At 56.9% G+C, this 20,840-nt stretch overlaps 1 pseudogene across 1 annotated transcript in view; it reads left to right on the top strand.

The window, feature by feature from the left end:
* The first annotated feature begins 3,470 nt into the window (after positions 1 to 3,470).
* The window catches only part of UBE2Q2P16 (Putative ubiquitin-conjugating enzyme E2Q2-like protein), a 69,514-nt pseudogene continuing 52,144 nt past the window's right edge, over positions 3,471 to 20,840 (top strand). The window contains exon 1 of the transcript XR_003731385.2: positions 3,471 to 3,610. The product of XR_003731385.2 is annotated as a Putative ubiquitin-conjugating enzyme E2Q2-like protein (transcript). The remainder of the gene's footprint in view (positions 3,611 to 20,840) is intronic.

Raw genomic sequence — 20,840 nt, 5'->3', positions numbered from 1 at the left:
CCTCCATCGCAAATCCTCTCCTCATGCTCTGGTCACACAGCCTTTCTCTCTTTCCTCTCACCATGGGGACTTTGCACATGCTATTCCCTCTCTCTGGAGTCCCCACTTCTGTGGGTCATTGTCTACTCAACCTTCTGGTGCTACATCGAGTGTCACTTCCTGAAGGGAGCCTCTCCTGACCCCCTAATCCAGACCAGACCAGGTCCCCAAAGACCTCATCATAGCACTTGTCCCAGTTGTCATTTTACATTTGTGTGCATGGTGGTTTGGTTTCTTCTTGTCTCCTCTAGACTCTAAGGTCTCCACTGTGTATTCCTCATGCCTGGCGCAGTGTGTGGCATGAAGTAGGCCTACAACCCTTGTTCACAGAAAGAATAAAGAATGTTGGCTCTCACCTCCCTGAGCCTTGCTTTTTTCTTATCTGAAATGGGAATGATAACACCAAGATGAGCATGAGGGTAAGCCAATGAACAAAAATCTTCTGGCCACACTCTTGGCAGAGGAGGAGGGAAGAGGAGGGAGATTGGGATAGGGAGGGAGTGGTTGATGCCAGCTGCTTAGGGACGGAAGGACTTGAGAGATGTGTGGAAACCAAAAGGTGGTGGGGACAGGTGGGGAGAGAGGTGGAGGTGGGGAGATTGGATGTGTTTAGAGATTGTAAGGAGACAGCCCAGCTGGGTGGGGCATTTCTCTGAACCCTTGGTGACCTACTTTTCAGCCTGGCTTAGGAAGCCAGGGGTTTCAGAGGAAGTTGGTGGGAAATGCCCACTGCCTCCTCAAATTCCATGTGGGCCACTCTCAGTCCCGGCTGGACCTGGCATAATGATTAAATCTGGGACACTGCCAAAGTTCTCCATGACTGGCCTGTGGAGATGGCTGGAAACAGCAGAGCAGCCCTGGGCAGGCATTTGTGGGGGCACTGACCCAGACTCTGTGGTGGGAAGCAGCTGCCAGCTCCTAGTAGAGGAGCTCCCTCCTGGAGCTGCCCAACTGGTCTGGTTCCTGGTCCCTGCCCCAGGCCCCCAACTACTACTGCTCTGGCCATGGAGTGGGCCTGGTTCATGCCATGCCTCTCTGTAAAGCCTGCTGGAAGGAAGAGGTGGCTGGCCACCAGCACAAGGAGAGGACACAAGGGGATCCCAGAGACGCCTCTGCACCTGACTGCCTTAGTGCAGAACTCCTGGGTAGAGGGCCTAGGCTCGGACTTGCTGGGGACAATAAATGACACAGACTTAGGCTCATCATCCCTGTGGCACATACCAGCTTGCTCCCATACTTAGAGAGGGAGTTAAGGCTCAGAGAAAGTATGCCACCTATTTGAGTTTGCACCACATAGCTGGGCATAAATTCCCAAGCACGGACACAAAGGCTGTGTGCCTCCCAAGACAGCAAAAGTAAGCGGGAGAACTGGATGGGGATGCAGGCTGGGATTGCTGCTCCGTGTGGATGTCAGAGACTCTGGGGAAAGGCTGTTTGTCTCCGTGTGGCTTCCCTAGGGTTCACCTGGAAGCCCTGGGAAGATACATCAGGAAGCGTGCTGAGCCAGAGCAGGCAACACCTGTGAGCTCATCTCGCTTGGTGCCCCCAGGAAATCTGTTACGGAGGCAGAAAGAAAATGGCCAGGGAAGGAGGGAGAAGGGAGACAACAGGGACTTTGGGATGGGCCACAAAGTCAAGCTCAGGCACAGGTAAGAAAAGGCCATTTGCTGCATGCCCGCTGTGTGCTGAGCCATTCCTGAGCATCGTCCCTCGTGGATTCTTCGCCAGTCACCTTACTGGCAATGTATTTTTATTCCCATTGTACTGAGAAGGACACTGAGGCTGGAACTGACACTGGATCTGCCTGATACCAAAGTCTGGAGTCTTTACAGGGCATCTTCATGACGGGTGGGTACAGGAGCCTGGCTCTTCCTGGACTCACATCACAGCCACAGCACAGCCTGGGCTTCTCCTACTTCCAGCTCTGTCAGTAGCGGGAGGCTGTGCTGCCTCTGGCTGTGGATATGGGCACAGAGGTTGGGTCTGGCCTTGGAGAGGAGGAACAGAAGAGGAGGTGGCCCTCTGGCAAAAGCTGCAGAGTTTGGGAAGCCCTTAGCCATACCTCTGTGATGGCTGAAAGGTGGGGGTGGGCGCTGCTGCCTAGATTTGCCAAGCAGCAGCTCTGCTGCTGCCCCAGAACAAAGTTGAAACTCCTCAAATCAAGGATTTATAGCTTCTCTTCCCTCCGAAACACCCATCACTCCGTTTCCCACTTCCAGGTCTTTGCACATGCTCTTCTCTTGGCATGGGATCCCCTTTCTGTTCCTTTCTGCCTGGCCAATTCTTACTCATCCTTCACTACCCGGCTTCAATGTCACCTCCTCCAGGACCTCCTCCACCCCCCATGGCTCTATCACACTTTCCTTATTCTTGTTTTCTGAAGGTAGGAATGTGTCTAAATCATCTGTGTGTCTCCAGGACCTAGCACAGGATGGGGCACATGACAGAAACTTCCTGAACAATGGACAAAATGCATCCCTCTGCAGGGTTGGGGAGCAAGGGACAGTCTGGGGTGGAAGTAAGGGTGGGGAAGGGGCCCTGAAGACGAAAAGCTCATGTGCCAGACTTGTCCAGGATCAGGCTGACCGGGAGCCTAGGGGTGCACTTTACTTCCCAGGGGTGTCATGAGGGCCCAAGGAGATCTTGGATGTGAGGGAGCTCTGCAAAGAGTAGGTCCCTGTACCAACTCAACTTTGCCTCGTTCCCTGGTTCCCCTGATGAGGCAGAAGGAAGGAGGAGGCCGACTCGGCCTGGTGAGTGTCCAGGGTGGCAAGGATTGCAATCTCAGCGGTGGCCTCAGCTCTCACAGGCAAGAAGGAGGTGGGACTCTGGGGATTGAGGGCCTACCTTGCGACTCCCCCTCCTATGGGATCTAATACCGTATCAGAGCTGGGCATGGGCTCAGAGATGATGGAAGCCATGTCCTTACAAAGGGGGTACACTGAGGTGCAGAGAGGGGTAGGTATTTGCCCAACGTCACACAGCAGGAACGGGACGCCACCCCGTGAGCCCTGTTCTCCCAGCATGAGGTGTCTTCCCCTGGAGTTCAGACTCGGAGAGCAGCTTCCCTGATCCCCCTCCCCCGCCCCGCAGTCCAGGGCGCTCAGCCTGCACCGCCGCACACCCACTGCGGGCCCAGAGACTTGGCTGCTGGGCGCCCCCTGGATGGCGTGGTCCGGGCAGCTCCCGACCGTCCTTCTCCTTGACTCACCTCCAGCCTGGAGGGCCGGGCTCCACCGCGGCCTACAGGGCGTCGCCAGCACGGCCGCTGCTGTGCCACCGCCCCAGACTGTTCCCGCGCGGCGAGGTCCCCTCCCCGGCGCCCCCGGGTGGGGCCGGTAGAGCCGGGTGCGCTAGCCCTTTAAGCCCGGGCGAGATGAGAGCTGTCATCGGCAGCCGAGGCTAGCGCGGGACGCTGCCACCCTAGCGCCAGGCTGAACCTAGTAGCCGCGGAGAGCGGACGGGACGGCTGGGCCGGGCGCGGCGCGTCCCCTCGCGGCCCACTGCGCCCTCGAACTCTGGGCCTCGCGAGCGGCGGGCGGCACCCGCTGTAATGCGGAGAATGTGAGAGGTAGCGCAAGGCGGTGGGGAGGAGGGGGCGCGGGAGAAAGCAGCGGCGAGACAGGCGGAGAGCAGCGGGGAGACCGAGGACCGGGCTGGGCAGGTGGGAGAAGGCAGAGAGGCGCCGGAGAGGCCGGGCAGGAAGGGGGAAGAAGGGCGGCGGCGCAGCGGAGGGGGCCGGCGCTTCGGACGGGAGTGCGGGAAACCCGAGTCGGCACCCGGGCCCGGGTTCGGGCTGGGAGCGCGACCGCGGCCCGGCCAGGCAGGGTGCGGGAGCCGGGCCGCCCGCGGGGTCCCCACCGTGAGTAGCGGGGCACCTGAGGCCGGCGGGTACGGGAGGGGCGCAGGGCCGCGCTCCGAGGGCTCGAGCCGGCCCGGCTTGGGGGCCTTTGTGACCGCCCCAGGAGACCGAGTAGGGAGTGTGGAGCCGGGTGTGCGGCGGCATGGGGGTGTGCGTGCCCGGGTGTGCGGCGGCATGGGGGTGTGCGTGCCCGGGTGTGCGAGTGTGAGCGCCGAACGGTGGGGGCGCGCGGTAGGGATTCCGCCGGCATCGCGCCGTGGCGAGCAGGAGGCAGGAGCCGGGCGCTGAGGAGAACCGAGGCCCTCTCGCGCACCACGCCGCGCGCTCTTGTGCACACACACGCCCCCCCTGCCGCGGTCGCCGCCGCGGCCACCATCGTGGATCTGGGCCCTGCGCCGGCCCCCTCCGCTGCGCAGCCGCACTTCTTCCCCCTTCCAGCCCGGCCTCTCCGGCGCCCCTCTGCCTTCTCCCACCTGCCCAGCCCGGTCCTCGATCTCCCCGCTGCTCTCCGTCTGTCTCGCCGCCGCTCCTGAGAAGCGGGAACCGGAGCCGGAGCAGGAACCGGAGGCAGCCGAGCCGGGGAATGCCGGCCCGAGCGCAGCCGCGCGCCGACGGCGCGCCTGGGATGGTGAGCATAGCCGGGCTGGCCCCGCTGCTGCGGGGCCGAGGCTACAGTGGCGCAGGCCCGGGCGCCGGGGTGTCTGCCCGCGGCGGCGCCGCGTACGCGGCCTCTGATTGGGCGGGAGCCTCGAGGGCAGCAGCGGGCTTTAGATGCCTGGTGCGCGTGTGTGGGGGGGCGTGCACGCTCGAGGCTGGGAGGGGACGCGCTCGGCACCCCAGGTCGTGACCGTGCTCCTGCCCGTCGCGCGGCCCCGCCTCACCCTCCCCTGCCGCTGCAGCCTCGGCGACTTGCGGCGACTTGCAGCAACTTTGTGGAGACCCTGGGGCGCGGCGGGCCGGGAGGGGTGGGGACGGAGGCGCTTTCGGGGTGCAACTGCGGCCTTTCTCTCCAGAGAAGAGAACGCGAGGGGAGTGGGGCGGGGCCGCGGGCCGGACCGCCTGGCAGGCTGAGGGGTGCTCCCTCAGTGGCGCAGCCACCCGCAGTCTGGGACACCCACCCAGCCCCGGGGCGCGGCGCTGAACCTGCTCCGGGTGCCGGACTCAGATGACCCCGACAGGGTCAGGCGAGACCGCACGGCGACAGCTCCCAGGCCCAGGGCCCCGCAGGTTGTCTTTGCAGGCAGGCGGAAGACACCGAGGTTGAGTTGGGGGAGTGCAGAGACGTGCCCGGGCATGTATGTGTGTGTCCCCTTGCCTTCTGCTCCTCGGGACGATGGCTGGAAGAAGGGAACTTGCCGCAAGGCGCGCCCCACCAGACCTGGACCCTCAGGAGCTCCCAAGAGGCTGCGGATGGGAGGGGGCGTCTCCAGGTCTGCTGGCCTGGTGCCCCATCCCTGCTTGGAGCCATGTCCCCGCGTGCCTCACTTTGCATTGAGGTTGTGGCTGTGCTTTGTACCCCTCCCCTTTTGAGTCTCCTCCCACACTCTGGACCTGTGCTGGCTGCCTGAGGGAACATCCCAGTGAGGGGAACACCCCTCACTGCCAACCCAGCCAATTCTGTGGAAGACAGGATGGAAAGCTGTGGTCCAAGATGGTGCCTCCGCGAGGGAGAGAACCCCATGTCTCCTGGAGTGAGAGACTCAAGGAAGGGTCATGGGTCAGGACTCCTGCAGGCTCCTCATCCTGCTTGCTTCCAGGGCAGGTTTTTCCTCCTCTAGGAAGCCTTCTCTGGTTGCTACTGAGTCCTTCCAGTTAGAACTTCCCTGGGGTTGTAACTGCCGGGATCCCAAGCAGCCCCCATCCATATGCCTTCTTTCCTGCCACTCGCCGTGTGAACCTATGTAGTTAGAAGTCTTGATCTCAGCCGGATGCTGTGTGGAGGGGTGTGGCGGCTGGAGCAGTCAGTATCTACCTGGGTCTCTGTAGTATGGTAATGTCTATGGTGATATCAGCTTTCAGGCTTAAACCTTACTTCCACCTCCATTAGCCCTTGGAATCCCTTAGCCGCTTTGTGAGAATGCAGGACCCATGGGCAAGGTTCTTATCCATTTCACAGAGGAGGATTTTGTGGCAGAGATGGAGGCAGTCTTCTAAGTCTCTGGACAGCCCTTTTTCACTGCGAGGGTATCCAGTGACCCTCTTCGGTGAGGCATGGAGGGCACCCAGGCCTTCTTTATTGACCTGGCAGGCGGGCTCCTGCTGTGTATGGCACGTTTACCAGGCCGGCGGCTGTTCTCAGCCAGAGGCAGTTGAGCAAAGGCTTCTGGCCTGTGGGACCTTTTAACCCTAGCCTGGTTAAATGTGTGCTTCCTGGATTTGGGGCCAGAGGCTGTCTGAGCTTTGCTTGATGGTTTGGAAGCCCGGCTCCTGTCATCCTCTGCACAGTTCTCGGAGTTCACTACCATCCCAGGGATCCAAATCACTCCCCACCCAGCCTGGCACTCTATGCTGGGTACTGGCATTTTCCTTCGGCCCCAGAAGCCTTCTTATCCTCTCCATCCTAGAGCCCCTTTGTGGGTCAAAAGTTTCCCCATGGAGATCTAAATGTGCACTGAGGGGGACTGGAAGGGACTCCTAAGCTCCAGACTTTTGCCTCCTAGGTGTTGACCAAAGCTCTGTTTGACATCCAGGAGGCTGGAGCATAGCAAGACGCCTAGCTTGGCCCCACCCCTGCCACGGTGCCCCACCCCTGCCCCACCCCCCACCCATCGGTGCCTGCTTGAACCCCTGCCACGGTTCTTCTGATACCTCCATTCCCACCCCAACCAACTCCAGCAAAATGAACCCTTCATTTAGGGTCCTGAGCCATGGTGAGGAGGAGACCAGGGGCACTTCTTTGGCCCCTGGTCTATTCTGCCAGGGGTGAAAATTCCAGCCTGGGGCTTCCAACCCCTACTGACTGCCCCCTTTAGGAAAACAGCCACTTTCCCACCCCAACCTCCTGACTGGGAAGGAGCAGTGCCCAGTGTGACCCCCTTAATTTCCCTCCCCAGGCAAGACCTGACCCTGCCATATTTGGGTTTTAAATTATAGAAGTATTCTAACAAATCCAGTGGTAAGAATTTATTGAGTGGCCTGGGTCTTGGGGTGACTCAAGGGAAAAAGCTGCCCCTGACCACTCAGGCATACCTTTGTGGGGGCTGAGGGCCACCCTGACCAGTCTCAGAGTTTCTTCTGTGGGCTTCTCGGGCCCAGACCCCTGTTCCCAAGAACCACGCCTTGCTTCTTACTCTCCAGGACCTGGAATCCTACCCTTGAGCCTCACTTCACATTTGGAGGCATCTTCTGGCTTGAGACCTGGACTGAGTGCTGGGGATACCAATCATGAGCCTGGGCCCCTCCCTGGATGGTCTCTCAAAGGGGAAACAGATTTGGACCCATACCTCTGGGTATGAGCCGAGCGGGCTGGGTGATCAAGAAGGTCAGTGGGGGAGTGGCAAGGGGCTGTTTCAGAAGGAGGGGGCTGGCAGGGTCTTGACCTGCTGATATTTTCTGGGACTTGGTCGATGCTTAGTAAATAATTGACTAAATGAGTGAATGGCTAATGTGAATGTGAGTGGGGGCTTTCTAGGAAGATGGCATGGCGCTGGCAAAGGCATGGAGGTGGGAAGTGCTGGGCAAGGATAGAACATGTTTGCAGTGGAGTAGTTGACACGGGCATGGAGAAGGTTGGCACCAGACAGAAGAGGATCCTCAGTGCCCATCTGAGGAGTGTGGGCTGATTCTGAATTCAGGGCTTGCAGGGTTGAAGTTCTGGAGAGACACAATTAGATTTGCGACATAAACTGCTCCTCTAGTGGTCGTGGGAGGGGTTGTCCGGGAGCTGGGAAGACCTGGGTGGGGTGATCTAGGTTGTCAGAGTTGGGCGAGGGCTCAGGATTCATAGGCCCCACCACCTGGGCATACAGAGGTGGCAAGTGTCCTGAAGTCATGGATGCAGTCTCCAGTACTGACCCTGCCACTGTGTGCACTTCAGTAAGCCCCTGAGGCCTGTGGGTCTGCCTTAGTTCCTATGTCTGTAAAGTGGATGTGTTTGTTTGTCTCTGTGGATAACTGGAGTGAGTTTGAGTGGGAGTTTGTAACCTCAGAAGAGGGCTATAAATGAAAAGGGGTAGAGGACTACAAAGGAAAAGGGGTAGAGGAGTAGTGAGGTGATACTATTTGATAGAGGAAGAGCTTGAGGCCTAGAGCGGGGCAGTGACCAGCACAAGGTCACTAAGCAAGTTGGGAGCGGGCACTGCAGTCTCAGGTTTTTCTGGCTATGCTTGTGCTTGCTGGGCAGGGGTGGGTGGGGCGACCGAGGCCTCGGGGCCTCTGCAGGGCCTCCGTAGGCAGTTGTTTCAGCACTCCAGCTGTCAGAGAGCATGTGGGGCCATATGGCCACATCAGGGGAGGTGCCAGCCTCCGGAGGAGGGATAGCAGCTGCCACCATGGCCGTCTGGATCTATGTGGGAACTGCCAGCCATCAGGGTCAGGGTGAGAGGGGCCAAAATGGAACTTCGGTGTCCAGGTTGGTTTGGACATGGAGGCTGGACCTTGGCAGGTGGCCCAGTTCCAGCACCCGCCCGCCTGGACAGCCGGATAGACAGCTCCATGCCCAGGACTGATACAATTAGCTCAAGGCCAGCCGTGCCAGCCACCCTCCTCACGTGCCCCTCCCAGCTCTGATGGCCTTACCATGGGGTGGCACCGTGCCTCTGATGTCAGGGTCACTGGCCTCAGTGGAGTGTGTGTGTATGTGACATGTCCCCACACCCTGAGCGCTGATTCTGAAGCTCTGAGACTTTGGGGTGTGGAGTGGCTCCTCAAATCAGCCTGGTGGATCCAGAGGGCCTGGGCTTGGATGCCAGATGGAAGTGGGTTTGAATCTTGGCTCAGCTGCTTCAAGCTGGGTGAGCTTGGACAAGTCACTTTACTTTACTGAGCCTCACTTTCCTCATGCGTGTCATGGGGGGATGATATCTACCGTAGCCCACTTGGAAATAATGCATGTAAAGCAGCCACTGCCGACGGCATTGTAGGATCTGAGTAAATGTTAGTTGATGTTTTTGCCCTCTGCAGGAAGGGGAAGTGAGTCAGGTTGGAGTTTCAATGTAAAGAGGAGCCCTATTATTATTATTTTCCAAGGCAAAATCTGCTTTATAATTTTGTGTTTTTATACTCCTTCTTTTGTTTAGTCCTCATGGTAGTTCTAATAAAGTAGGCAGACAGCATTGTTCCATTTCACAGATGAGAAAACTGAGGCCACGGTGAGAAGTGATTCTCCAGAAGCCACACAGTGAGTTAGGCTTAACACTGTCTCTGGATTCCTGGTCCATTGTTCTTGCTTCACAGTGAGGCTTCCCAAACTTCTAAGGTGGAGACTGGGGGAGGAGTGGCTTTGTCTTCTGTCTATACCAGTTTGGAGGTTCTAGAGACTCCCTTCTTGGCTCTGTTTCCATTATAGGTACAAGGACAGGCTGTCATGGTGGCTGGCAGCCAGTCTCAGCTGGGAATGGAATGAGGGATGCTCAATAGGGCAGCATCTGCTGTATTTCTCCGACTGCCCCAGTACAGAGTGGGGCTGAGATTGGGGGGCTTCCTGGGGAGGAGGAGAACCCAGTGATAAGTGAGGGGTAGCCCTTCACCTCCCAGGCAACCCTGGCCATACCAAGGCAAGCAGTCCTGAGCCTTCTGGGTCAGGGTGGGGAGGGCACTAGGCCCTAGCCCTTTCTGGTATGTAACCTTGGGCAGATTACTGTCCCTCTTTGAGCCTCGGCTTTCCCCTTTGGACACTGGACAGAATGATCTCCCTGCCTGCCTTACAAGGCTGTTTTTGAGGCTCTAATATGTATTTTTCTACTTGGCAGGGCATTATAGAAACATGCTATTTCACGGCTGTAATTCCAGGACTCCCCTGTCCTACAATTTGATGATCTATGATCATTCAATGAATCACTGTTTGGGTGCCTCCTCCAGGCCTGGCTGTGCCGGGTGCTATGGGGACAGAGATGAGTAAGACCAGCCTCTGCCCTCTTTGGGCATGCAGTCTGGTGGAAACCATAGACAGACCTTCCCAAGCCCAGGCTGGCTGTCGCACTCTCACCCAGCACCCTTCCAGCACTCCCTGTTACCTCCAGGCTGGCGTCCCGACCCCTTGACACCTTGCACAATCCTATGTCCCACCCCAGCCCTCTCTCCCAAGCACCTCTCTGTGTGCCCAGGCTCCAGCCAATCAGGTGTGCTGTCGCTTTCCTCCTCCATGGTCCTTCCATCTGAGAGTTCTCCCCCATCTCTGATTCCACCCTCTTTTTAAGGATCAGCCCAAATGCCACATTAAAAAAAAAAAAAAAAAAAAGAAAAACTTTCTCCTGGTCACCCCTCCTGGAAGCAGCCCATCCTTCCTCAGAACTCTGAGAGCAGTGTATCAGCTTTACATTTAGGAAACATTTATGATTTGCTGTGTACCCACTGTGTGCAAGGCCTGGGGGGCAGTTTGTCTTTCTTTTGACTTGGGATCACCTTGGTGGCAGGGACTGGGCTTATCCATCTTGGGTTCCTAGTTGGGGGCCAACTAGGCTGATCGGGGGCATGCAGTGCCTCCCTTGGGGCCTCTGTGGCCACTGCCACTTCCTCCCTGGGTGGTTCCTTGGGCCTGGGGATGTGGGCTGGGCCCAAAACATCTGTTTGAGAAGCTCCTGAGTTATGGGCTGCTTTGCTGCTGAGACGCTCACTGTAGATACAGCCCTCCCTGTCCCTGATGGCTGTGCCAGGCTGGGGCGGGGCCACCCAGTCACTGGCCATACATAATTCTCCCGGATGAATTGCACGGCACTCAGCAATTAGCTATTGATCATTTGGGGTACTGATAACTCTCCATTATCGATCCGTGGAGGCAAGCCTGGCCAGTGTTGGTGAGGGTCAGCTGGGCCTGGCTGGGAGACTGCAATCATGGCCATTTATTTCTGACCAGGAAGCTTGATAAACAGGAGCCAGAGAAAGAGATGCAAGTCCCCATGTCTCCGACCCACACCGCCAGGGTGGGGATAGAGGGCTGGGGAGGAGGGGGAGTTGGAACAGCTGGGGAACTTTGCCCACCTCCTCCACCCTCTGTTCTCCACCTTTCTTATTTTGCTTCCAGTCTCTTCTGGGCCTGGGCCTCAGCTTTCCCATCTGTTAACTGCGGATTTCAGTCTCTTTGTCAGGTGACACGTTGCCTATGAATGAGATGCCCGGGCAGTTACTGACTTGTCATCATTTCTGCTCCACAGATAGGGACATTCTGAGGCTCCGAGAGGGTGGTGGCGTCATGAAGATGGAATCAGTATCAGTACCCCCAGACACGGGCTGCTCTGCAGAGGGCATGGGGAGCCTGGTGGGTGGGAGAGGTGTGGTCACAAGACGGCAGTCATCTCAATAAAGGGCAGTGTCTGGCTTCTGAATGTGTTAAGGCTTTTAAATGTGCAGCTAGGGCTCAGTGGAATTTGTGAAAAGCAATTTCTAGGGAAACAACATAAAGGAGATGGGGGTGGGATGTTTAACCTACTTTAGAGACCCAGTTGCCTTTCAGGCATGCCAGGAGCTCTGGGCATTGTGTGGGGGGCTCCTGCCTGGCTCACATGACTGTGCTATTTTTTTTTAAATTTTCTTGGGAACATTTTCAGACAAGTAGAGAGAATAGTATGGGGAACTCCCACATACCCCTCATCTAGATTTAACAATTGCTGATATTTTGACACATTTTGCTTTATTTTTTTTTTAGAGTATTTTAAATTATAGACATCAAGCCCTTTCACTTCTGAGCTTCTGGGGTATGTGTGGACATCGAGCAGGGCCTCGGGCTGCCTGAGGCCATACTGAGGAGCTCTCCTCTGTCCTCCGGCCTCCTGCCAGAGCCTGGACTCCTCCCTGGGAGGCTGTGGCAGGATGAGTGCCCTCTGCCAGCCCAGGGTAGCTACAGGTCTCCCTGGGCTTCCCGCCTCCTTGGAGTTAGGGTGATCCCTCCCCCAGCACTCTCCGATGCTTGGGACTCCCTGAGGGGTCCCAGAGGTCACAGGTATGGAGTCACAGAATGCTGGAACTGGAAGGCGTACTTAGAGATGATCTCATTCCTCCTCTAAGTTCCAGATAGGAAACTGAGGCACAGGGAGTGGCCAGTTCTGTTTCGGGTCTCACGGTGAAGCACTGCAGAGCCTTGGCAATAAGTCAGGCATCTGGCTTCCCAGTCCCAGGATCCTCTGCTTCCAGGCCACATGGGCTTGTCAATTCAGGACCCACTAGTGCTCCCCTGGGTACAGAGCCAGGAGGCTGGATCAGCTGTGGAAGGGCTGTCAGTCATCCCGGGGGATGGATCTAGGATTCCCCTATTAGAGTCTCCCCACTCTCTTTCCCTCTCCCTCTCCTCTCTGGATTCCTGTGTGTGTGTGAGTGTGTGCATGTGTATGCATGTGTGTGTGTGTTTGTGTGTGTGCCTAGTTACTTACCTGAGAGGAGAAGAGCTGTGCAGGTTGGGGAGGAGGCCTCAGTGGAGTGTCCTGAGGCTCAGCCATCTGGGACTGAGACTGGTCTCCTGTCCCCTTCCCTGCCCCCACAGCAAGGAGGAGCGCCCAGATTAGTGCCAGGATTACTGTTGGGCTTATTCTTGAGGTCAGTGGGGGAGGAGGGTGGGAGAGGCCCCTGGGAGAAAGGCAGCCAGAGCAGGAGTGAAAGGCAGAGACATCAGAATATCTCCTGATCCTGGCTCTCCAGCCCTGCAGCGCCACCGGACCCACAGCAAGCCTGTGTGTTCTCTGAGGTTGGGGAAGGAGAGGAAACCTCCTCACGTCGGAAGAGTGGCTCAATGGGAGCTGTGAGACAGAGGCGCGCCGCCTCCTCTCCTGGGCAACCGTTTCTTTCCTGGCAAAACGAGGCAGGGGCTGGGCCTCTTTTACTCTGAGAGCGAAGTGGGGAGGACGGGTCATGGCTGGCTGTAGGTTGGTCCTTCACCCCCCTGCTGGGCAGGAAGTAGACTGGAAGGGTCACAGGAGACAGCACAGGTTCTCGGTGTCCCCTCAGCCTGCCAGGCCTTCCCTCTGCTCTCCCAGTGCTGTGAGGGTCGGGGGAGGGCACCATGCTTACAGTCCAGGAATCAGGGGTCGGGGTGGGGCATAGTCTCTGTGTATTCCCACAGTGACTATATGCTAGATCCCGGAGGGACCTGGAAGAACATTACCCTCATTCGTGTACACAGCTGTTCTGCAAGGTGGGCATTATCAACTCCATTTTATGAATGAGGAACTGAGGCTCAGGGTGGTCACCCGCCTGGTTAGGGGTTGGGGTGAGATTTGAGCTCAGGACTGCCTGGCTTCCCCGGATCCTGCTGCCTTTGAGACCTGATTTCTGCCCTCATTCTCATCACTGCCTGCTGGGTCTTTGTGCTTGCCTTTGTCCAGTGGGGCTGGGAGGATGGCTGAGGGCTGACCTGCAGGCCTCAGGCTGGAGGGGAGGTGTGCTCTTCATCCCTCTGGGAGGCTGAACCTCCATTCACCTACTCCACGTGGCCTGGCAGATTCTGAGGGCTCTGGCTGAGGTTTACCAGCATTCTTGGAGGAATCCTTCCTAAGCCAAGCAAAATGGGAGGATCCTGGCCCTGTGCTCAGGGATTGGTCCTCTTTGCATGTGCCAAACTCGTTAGAGCCTCCAGTGCCCTTTGCTCCCAGCCGGCACATGTCTTCTAAGTGAGCATTTGTTAGGTGACTGCATGTGGAGTGGGAGCCTGAGTGCGCATGTATGGGCCATCCAAGGCCTGGGGAGTCACACCTGAGGATTGAGCGTGAAATAGGGCAGGGGAGAATTCACTGAACACCTGTTAAGTGTTGGGCACAGTGCTAAATGCTTTACTTATATTACCTCATTTAATCCTAACAATAACAGTGCCATGAGATGTGCACTGTTACTATCCACGTTTAACAGATGAGGAAACTGAGGCTCAGAGAGATTGAGGGACTTGGTGGAGATCACGCAGCTAATGAATGGAGGACCTGGCATTTGAACATAGGAGCATTGCTTCTACACGAGGCTGTGTCTGTGTGCCAGACAGAGGGGAGTCTGCTGCAGCTGGGACGAAGGTGGTGCGGTTTCAGGAAGAGGTGTGTGCTCTGTATTTGGAGGGAGAAGGTCAAGGGTCCAGCAAAAGTCCAGGTGAAGGAGGGGTTCAGCGGCAGAGGCCTGGGTGGCAGGCCAGCATTCGGGTCTAGGGCTGTGTGATCCTGGCTCAGTTTCCCTGCTCTGGGTCCAGATTCTCAAACCTGCCTCACCTCCCTCTCAAGGCCTTTGCCCCGATACAGCAATGCATCCTTATGCTCCTGTATCTGGGCAAAGGCCTTGCCACAAGACTGAGTGTGGCTGCTCAGAAGACAGTCGGGGCAGTGTGCCACATTGGGGAGCATCTGCGGATGAGGCTGGAGAGGGGCCCAGGCTGTGCATGTCTCCAGTGCCAGCCTGCAGTGCTGGATGTTCTCTGGATTTTGAGCAGGGGAGAATTGGGTCCAGGTCTGAGGTTTACAGGGATGGATCTCTGGTGCCTGGGGGATATGGGTGGTGGGGAAAGGGTGAGTGAGCAGGGGGCAACTGGGGGCTTCTCTACCCCTTGCCCCAAGCCTGCATGGGTAAGGCTCATCTCCTCATCTTCTATTCTTCCCCTCCCATTCCCTGCCTTCTAGAATGTGGAGCTTGGTGGGGAGCAGGGGAGGCCCCTGGCCGCTTCCAGGCCCCTCCCTCAGAGACTGTAAATATTTTGTCTCCACCGTCTCTGCTGCTGGAAATTGCTGCTTTTAATGCCCTTTTTTTTTGAGACGGAGTATTGCTCTGTCTCCCAGGCTAGAGTGCAGCAGCGCAATCTTGGCTCACTGCAACCTCCGCCTCCTGGGTTCAAGCAATTCTCCTGCCTCAGCCTCCTGAGTAGCTGAGATTACAGGCATGTGCCACCACGCCCAGCGCCCAGCTAATTTTTATATTTTTAGTAGAGACAGGGTTTCACCATGTTGGCCGGGCTGGTCTCAAACTCCTGACCTCAAGTGAGTTTGCCCGCCTCAGCCTCCCAAAGTGCTAGGATTACAGGTGTGAGCCACCACACCCAGCTTAACGCCTTTTTTCTTTTGCTTGATACGAACGAACGCTGGAAAAATTCCATGCCGGGCACTTTCTCTGTTGCTTCTGCTCGTGCCCAGAGTACCCTCCAAAAACTCTAATTGCTTTTAAGCTGTGATAGTTGGCAAAAGTAATTTTCTTTACATTATGGAGGAAAGGGGAAAATTCACCAGATTTTCTTCTTCCTTTTCTTCCCCCTGTTTTGGCTGTAACCTTTCGTTTTGAATTCTCTGCACTGCTGCTGTGGTCCTGGGAGAGAAATGGAGTAGAAGAGACATGGGAGGGGAGGCAGGAACACCCATGGACAGGGCATTTTGCCTCTTTGGACATCAGTTTCCCCATTTGCAAAGTGATTAAATGTTGATTCATTCACTAGAGGTTCCCTGAGCACATCCTTTTGAAGCAATTTGAGGGCCAGGACTGACTGCTGTACCCGGGACAGAGCCTGACACATAGTGGGTGCTCCGTTAAGGTTGGCCAGTTGGATAAACAGCTCCACTGGCAGCAAGGCACTTTGCCAAGCACCAGGAATGCACAGGATGAATCCGAAGCAGGCCCTGCCCAGGAGAGCTCACTGATTAGAGTGAGCACCACCATACAAACATAATCACTACATTACTGAGTTGCACTACAGGTGGGTCCTGGGTATGAGGAGCATGGAGCAGGGCATGCCGGGGGACTCGGGGAAAGCTGCAGGAAAGAGAAGAGTTTGGACTGCGCCTTGAAGAAGGGGTAGGAGATGGGGTGAACTGGGCCAAGGAGGAGGGAATTCCAGACAGGAAACAGCATGCGAAGGCAGGGAAGAGTGACCTCTGAGAAGCTGGATGTGGCTGGAGCCGAGACTGCCCAGATGGGCCCGAGCTGCTAGGGAGAGCTTTGCATGGCAGGTGGGGAGTTTGGACTTGATCTCAAGGTAATGGGGAGCCCTGGAAGGGTTCCAAGCAGGAGACTCAGGCAGGGAAGATCCCTCTGGCTCCACAGTGTGGATAATGGGGGAGGAGAGATGCTGGCTGGGAGGCTGGTCACCACGAGCCTGGGGGGAGATGGGAGGATGGTGGTGTAAGTTTGAGACAAGCCTGGAGACCCAGATTCTGGCGCTCACCTCCTCTGCCTGTGCTGTGGGGAGAGGCACTCCAGGTCTTCCCTGGACTGGGGGGTTGGGGTCCCCTAGGGTATCTGGGGAAGCAGGCGTCCAGTTCATAGGCCTCTGCCACTGTGGTCGGGTTTGCTTCATTCTCTGTTCCTCGAGCGTACAGCCCTTTACGGTTTGTAAAGCCCGCTCACCTCTGACTCCTAAGTAGATCTGAAAACGATCTCCTGGGGTGGGCAGAGCAGGATGCCTATCCCCTGTAGACGGATGTAGGTCAGGCTCGCCCCAGGGCCCTGAAGGCAGGTGGAGCTGGGGTGGGGTTTTGAACCCGGGCTGCTGCCTACCCCACTTCTGCCGAGTACCCCTTCGCCCCCGACCCTCTCCTCGCCTCTCCTCCTCAGCCCTGTGCTTCTTCCCTGTTTGCAGAGCGTGTGGGGCTTTTCAAAATCATTAATGATAGAAAATAAATTGGAATCGGAGAGGAATCATCGCTGGGCATTCTGGAGGGCCACCTCTGCCATCTGTCAGTCATATTGAAGCCAGAAGGCAGACCAGAATATGAATGAGTCTGGGGCCAGCACTGCTCTTAATCTGCCGAGAAGCCTTCCCTGGTCAGGTGCACTCACCAGCAGCAACGCTGTTTGCAATGAGGCCTTGGTGGCCGCTGGGCATCACCAACCAGGACTGATTTCTCCAGGATGGACTCACAGTCCATGGCTGCCGAGGAGAGGTGGAGGGAACCTTGAGCTTAGGTCCCCACTCCCGCCAAAGCCCTCTGCTGGGATCACAGCTCTGAGGTCAGCCCTGGGTGGGATCAGGCATCCCTGCCTGAGGAGAGGGGGTACATGGAAGACCATCAGTGGTTCTGGGTGTCTGTGTGATCCTCGTCTGGGTATTCAAGGCCTCCTGTGTGCCCTTGACCCTCGTCCTGTCTCCTTCAACAAACCTTCATTGATCACTGCCCAGCTCACACTTTTTTTTTTTTTTTTTCCCCCATTTTTAAGCTTCCTGTGGCCCTTGGGGCCTACAGGGGCCTGGCAGGAAATGCATGGAGCTCACTGGGTGTGATGCAATACGGGGTGGTAGAGACTGTGGCAACATGGAGGCACTGGGACCACTGGTTTGGAAGCCCTGCCATTGGGCACTTCCACACGGTTTTGCTAAGTAGACAGTGCCCTTGCTCCCCAGCCACGGCTCTCATCTGCCAACTAGCAGAGAGCCCCCTGAGGGCAGGCCCCAGTCTCTGCCTTGCAGCTTGTCCTTCCACGGCAGGCCCAGCTAGGTGTGGGCTGGGCACCTGGACAGGCCTCCCACAAAGCATCAGAGACTCTGAGGACTTGGGGAATCACTCAGAGTAACCCTGTTGCTTAGAGATGGGGAAACTGAGGCCCAGAGATGGAGGGTGGTGGAAGGTCTCTGTTCTGCTCTTGTCAGATGGTGCACCCCTGCCCTTATTAATTTTCCCAACAGGAGTAGGAGGGCAGTTTTTGTACCTCTGTTTAGAGAGGAGGAAACTGAGGCTCAGGTGGCTGGATCCAGGGAACACTGCAGGCCTGTATTTGAATTAGTCTGTTGGAACTCCAGTGCTGGCCATCTCTTCCTGGCAGGATTAGGGGGTGCTGAGGCATGCACAGAGTTGCCCAAGGGGGACAAGGTGCATTTGTGCCCAGAGTAAGCCCAGCCAAGGGTGGGAGGCCTGGGATCCTGGATCACATCTACCACCAACTCCCTGTGTGACCCAGGCCAGGCTGAGGGAGGCCCCTTGAGGGGTCAGGGGCAGTTGGGGGGCCCACTGAGGCCATGTGACCTGGACTTGGCTGCCAGCCCTGCTCAGCACTCCCATCCAGCCCCTAGCCTCCCTTGACCCCAGGCTCATAAGGAATCCTCTTATTCTGCTCGTCTCTATGGTCACTGTAACGTGGTGGTAACCGCAGTACCCAGGAGGGGCCCGGGGCTCTGCAGGTTCATTTAGCAGTGTGGGACAGCCCAGGCAGCCGGTACCCTGCTGCAGCTGGGAAGCAGGAGGTTGAGAGAAGGGGGCGTCAGGCCACTGCCAGGTGAACGGACTGCACAGACCCAGGACTGCACCCTCAGCCCTCCAACCTGGAGCTGGGGCCAGGTCAGCCACACCCCTGCACATCCTTGTACACACTCAGATGGATTCACACGAACCACCTTGTCTAGCCCCAGGTGTAAGATGGAGAAACTGAGGCTGAGAGTCTGCAAATGAGACTCAGGGTTGTCGCTCACTCACTCTGACCTCTGCCCATCCAGCCTGTGCTCTCGCCCTCCCCAATGGGGAGCTTACCCCTTACCCAGACAACTTGCTTGCCTTGGACAGCTCCCTTCCCTCTCCCACCATCTATTGCTAGTGACTCACACAGGGATCCTGGCTTGGGACCTGGGGCCACAGGACTTGCCCTGGTCCCTGCCCCCAGCACCCCCTCCTGATGTGCGGCACATATCGTGCCCTGAGTCTGCTTTCTTGGGGGTGAGCCTTGCCCTGTTCCTGCCTGGTGCTTCTGGATCTTTGGGCTGGGGGCCCCTGGAGGAATCTGATGAAAGCCATGGCACTGTGTTAGAGACAGGGGCCCAGCCCCTCCTGCATGCATATTGTCATAGCCAGTTTTGTGCAGTTTTGTACAGACCTCTGTAGTCCTCCCTCACCTGGGAACCCTGGTTGGGAACTCCTGCTTTACTCATTCCCCAGGTGACATGATTAATATCACCTATTGTGCTACCTAGGATGAGATGCTAGGTGTCCCAGCACCCAGGCCACACCCTTTCTGCTCTACCCTGGTGCCTTAAGAAGGTGCCACTGTGTGTGGCTTAGGGGCTGAGAGCTGTGTGTATTAGGCTGTTCTTGTGTTGCTATAAAGAAATTCCTGAGACTGGGTAATTTATAAAGAAAAGAGGTTTAATTGGCTCATGGATCTGCAGACTGTACTGGAAGCATGGTGGCAACATCTGCTCAGCTTCTGGGGAGGCCTCGGAAGCTTTTACTCATGGCAGAAGGTGAAGCGGGAACAGGCACTTCACAGGGTGAAAGTAGGAGTGAGAGAGATGGGGAGTGCCACACATTCTCAAACGGCCACATCTCAGATCTACTGAGAACTCACTATCAGGAGGACAGCACCAAGTCGTGAGGGATCCACCCCTATGACCCAGCCACCTCCTTCTAGGCCCTATCTCCAACACTGGGGGTTACCTTTCACTATGAGATTTGGAGGGGCCATCCAAACTATATCACTATGAGAACCCATTCATTCATTCTATAAACGTGTTTTTTTTTTTTTTTTTCCAGATTTTTTGTTTGTTTTGTTTGGAGATGGGGTCTTGCTCTGGCCCAGGCTGGAGTGCAGCAGTGTGGTCTTAGCTCACTGCAGCTTCAAACTCCTGGGCTCAAGCGATCCTGCCAACTCAGCCTCCTGAGTAGCTGGGACTAGAAGTGTGTGCCACCACTCCTGGCTCAGTCTATAACATTTGTGCCTAATACCTCCTCTGTGCTAGACCTAGGCTGGATTCTAGGGTACAGAGAAGAACAAGACCCAGCCCCTACCTCTGGGGAAGCCAGACCTGTCAGCAGTCACAGCTTAGGGGATGAGAGTGGGACAGAGGTGAGCGCAGAGTGGGTGTACCAGAGGGGCTTCACCCCAGCCCTGTAGGGAGAAGCTTGTTAGAGGACAGTGGGAACTGGTCAGGGAGGGCAGGCATCCCCCAGGGGGAACAGCAGGTGCAAAGGTTTGCAGGCTCAGTTCTGTTGAGGAAGACAGGAGGCCCAATCTGATTGGAGGATAGTATTGGGAGGCACCGGGGTCAGGCATGAAGCTGAAGGCCACTTGGGGATGGGTCCCAGGGGGCCTGATGGGCCCAGTAAGGAGTGTGGGCAAGGAGCAGTAGGGAGCCATAGAAGGGTGTGGAGCAGGCAGCCATGTGGTTGGATCTGCATTTTGGAGTGCTCCCCTGGCACCTGCAGATGGAACATGGGTGAGTGTGGAGGTGAGAACAGGAGACCACCAGGAAGCTGTGTTATTTGCAGCTCGGACCCAGGTAGAGAGTGTCATTCACCACTCATCAGGAGAAGTTTGCTGGTCCCCGCAGTCCCTGTCTCCTGGAGGCAGGTGGAACACGAGCTGTACATGCCCCAGTCACCTCCACGTGCCCCATGGGCTCATCCCCCTACTCTCTGTACATATAGGGAGAAACACACCCCAGCTTCTCCCTCTTTCCCTCCCTCTCTCTCTCCCTCCCTGCAGCACTGGAGCCTTGAACCCCTCCTTTCCTGGAGTTTTCTGCAAAGGCCCTTTCTATGTTCCCTTTACCCCAAGGGCTCTCCTCAGCCCCAGTTCTGCGTTCCCCAGGGGTGTGACCATCTCAGGGTTTTCTGGACACCTAGAGAAACCAGAGAAACCCCTGACCCTCGCCTGGGAGGGCCGGAGCCGTGCTGAGGAGCCACAGGCCCTGGCTGCCAGTGTACCTTGAGCAACCTTCTGCCCCTGTGGACCTTGGCCTGGGGGAGCATAGGTATGGGTTCCACAGTCTCCAGCTGAGGTTCTCAAACTGGTCCTAGAGCCCTAGCATTTCCAGAAGGGGCCTCAGGGATGCGAGGGTGGGGCTGGGGCTGGGGCTGGATAGGGCTGAGTGGATGGGTGTTGGTCCCCTCCCACTTCAACCAGGCCTGCT

The sequence above is a fragment of the Macaca mulatta genome, chromosome 7 (genome assembly GCF_049350105.2).
Source record: "Macaca mulatta isolate MMU2019108-1 chromosome 7, T2T-MMU8v2.0, whole genome shotgun sequence".
NCBI classification, from domain to species: Eukaryota; Metazoa; Chordata; class Mammalia; order Primates; family Cercopithecidae; genus Macaca; species Macaca mulatta.
This window is presented reverse-complemented; position numbering and strand designations above follow the sequence as displayed.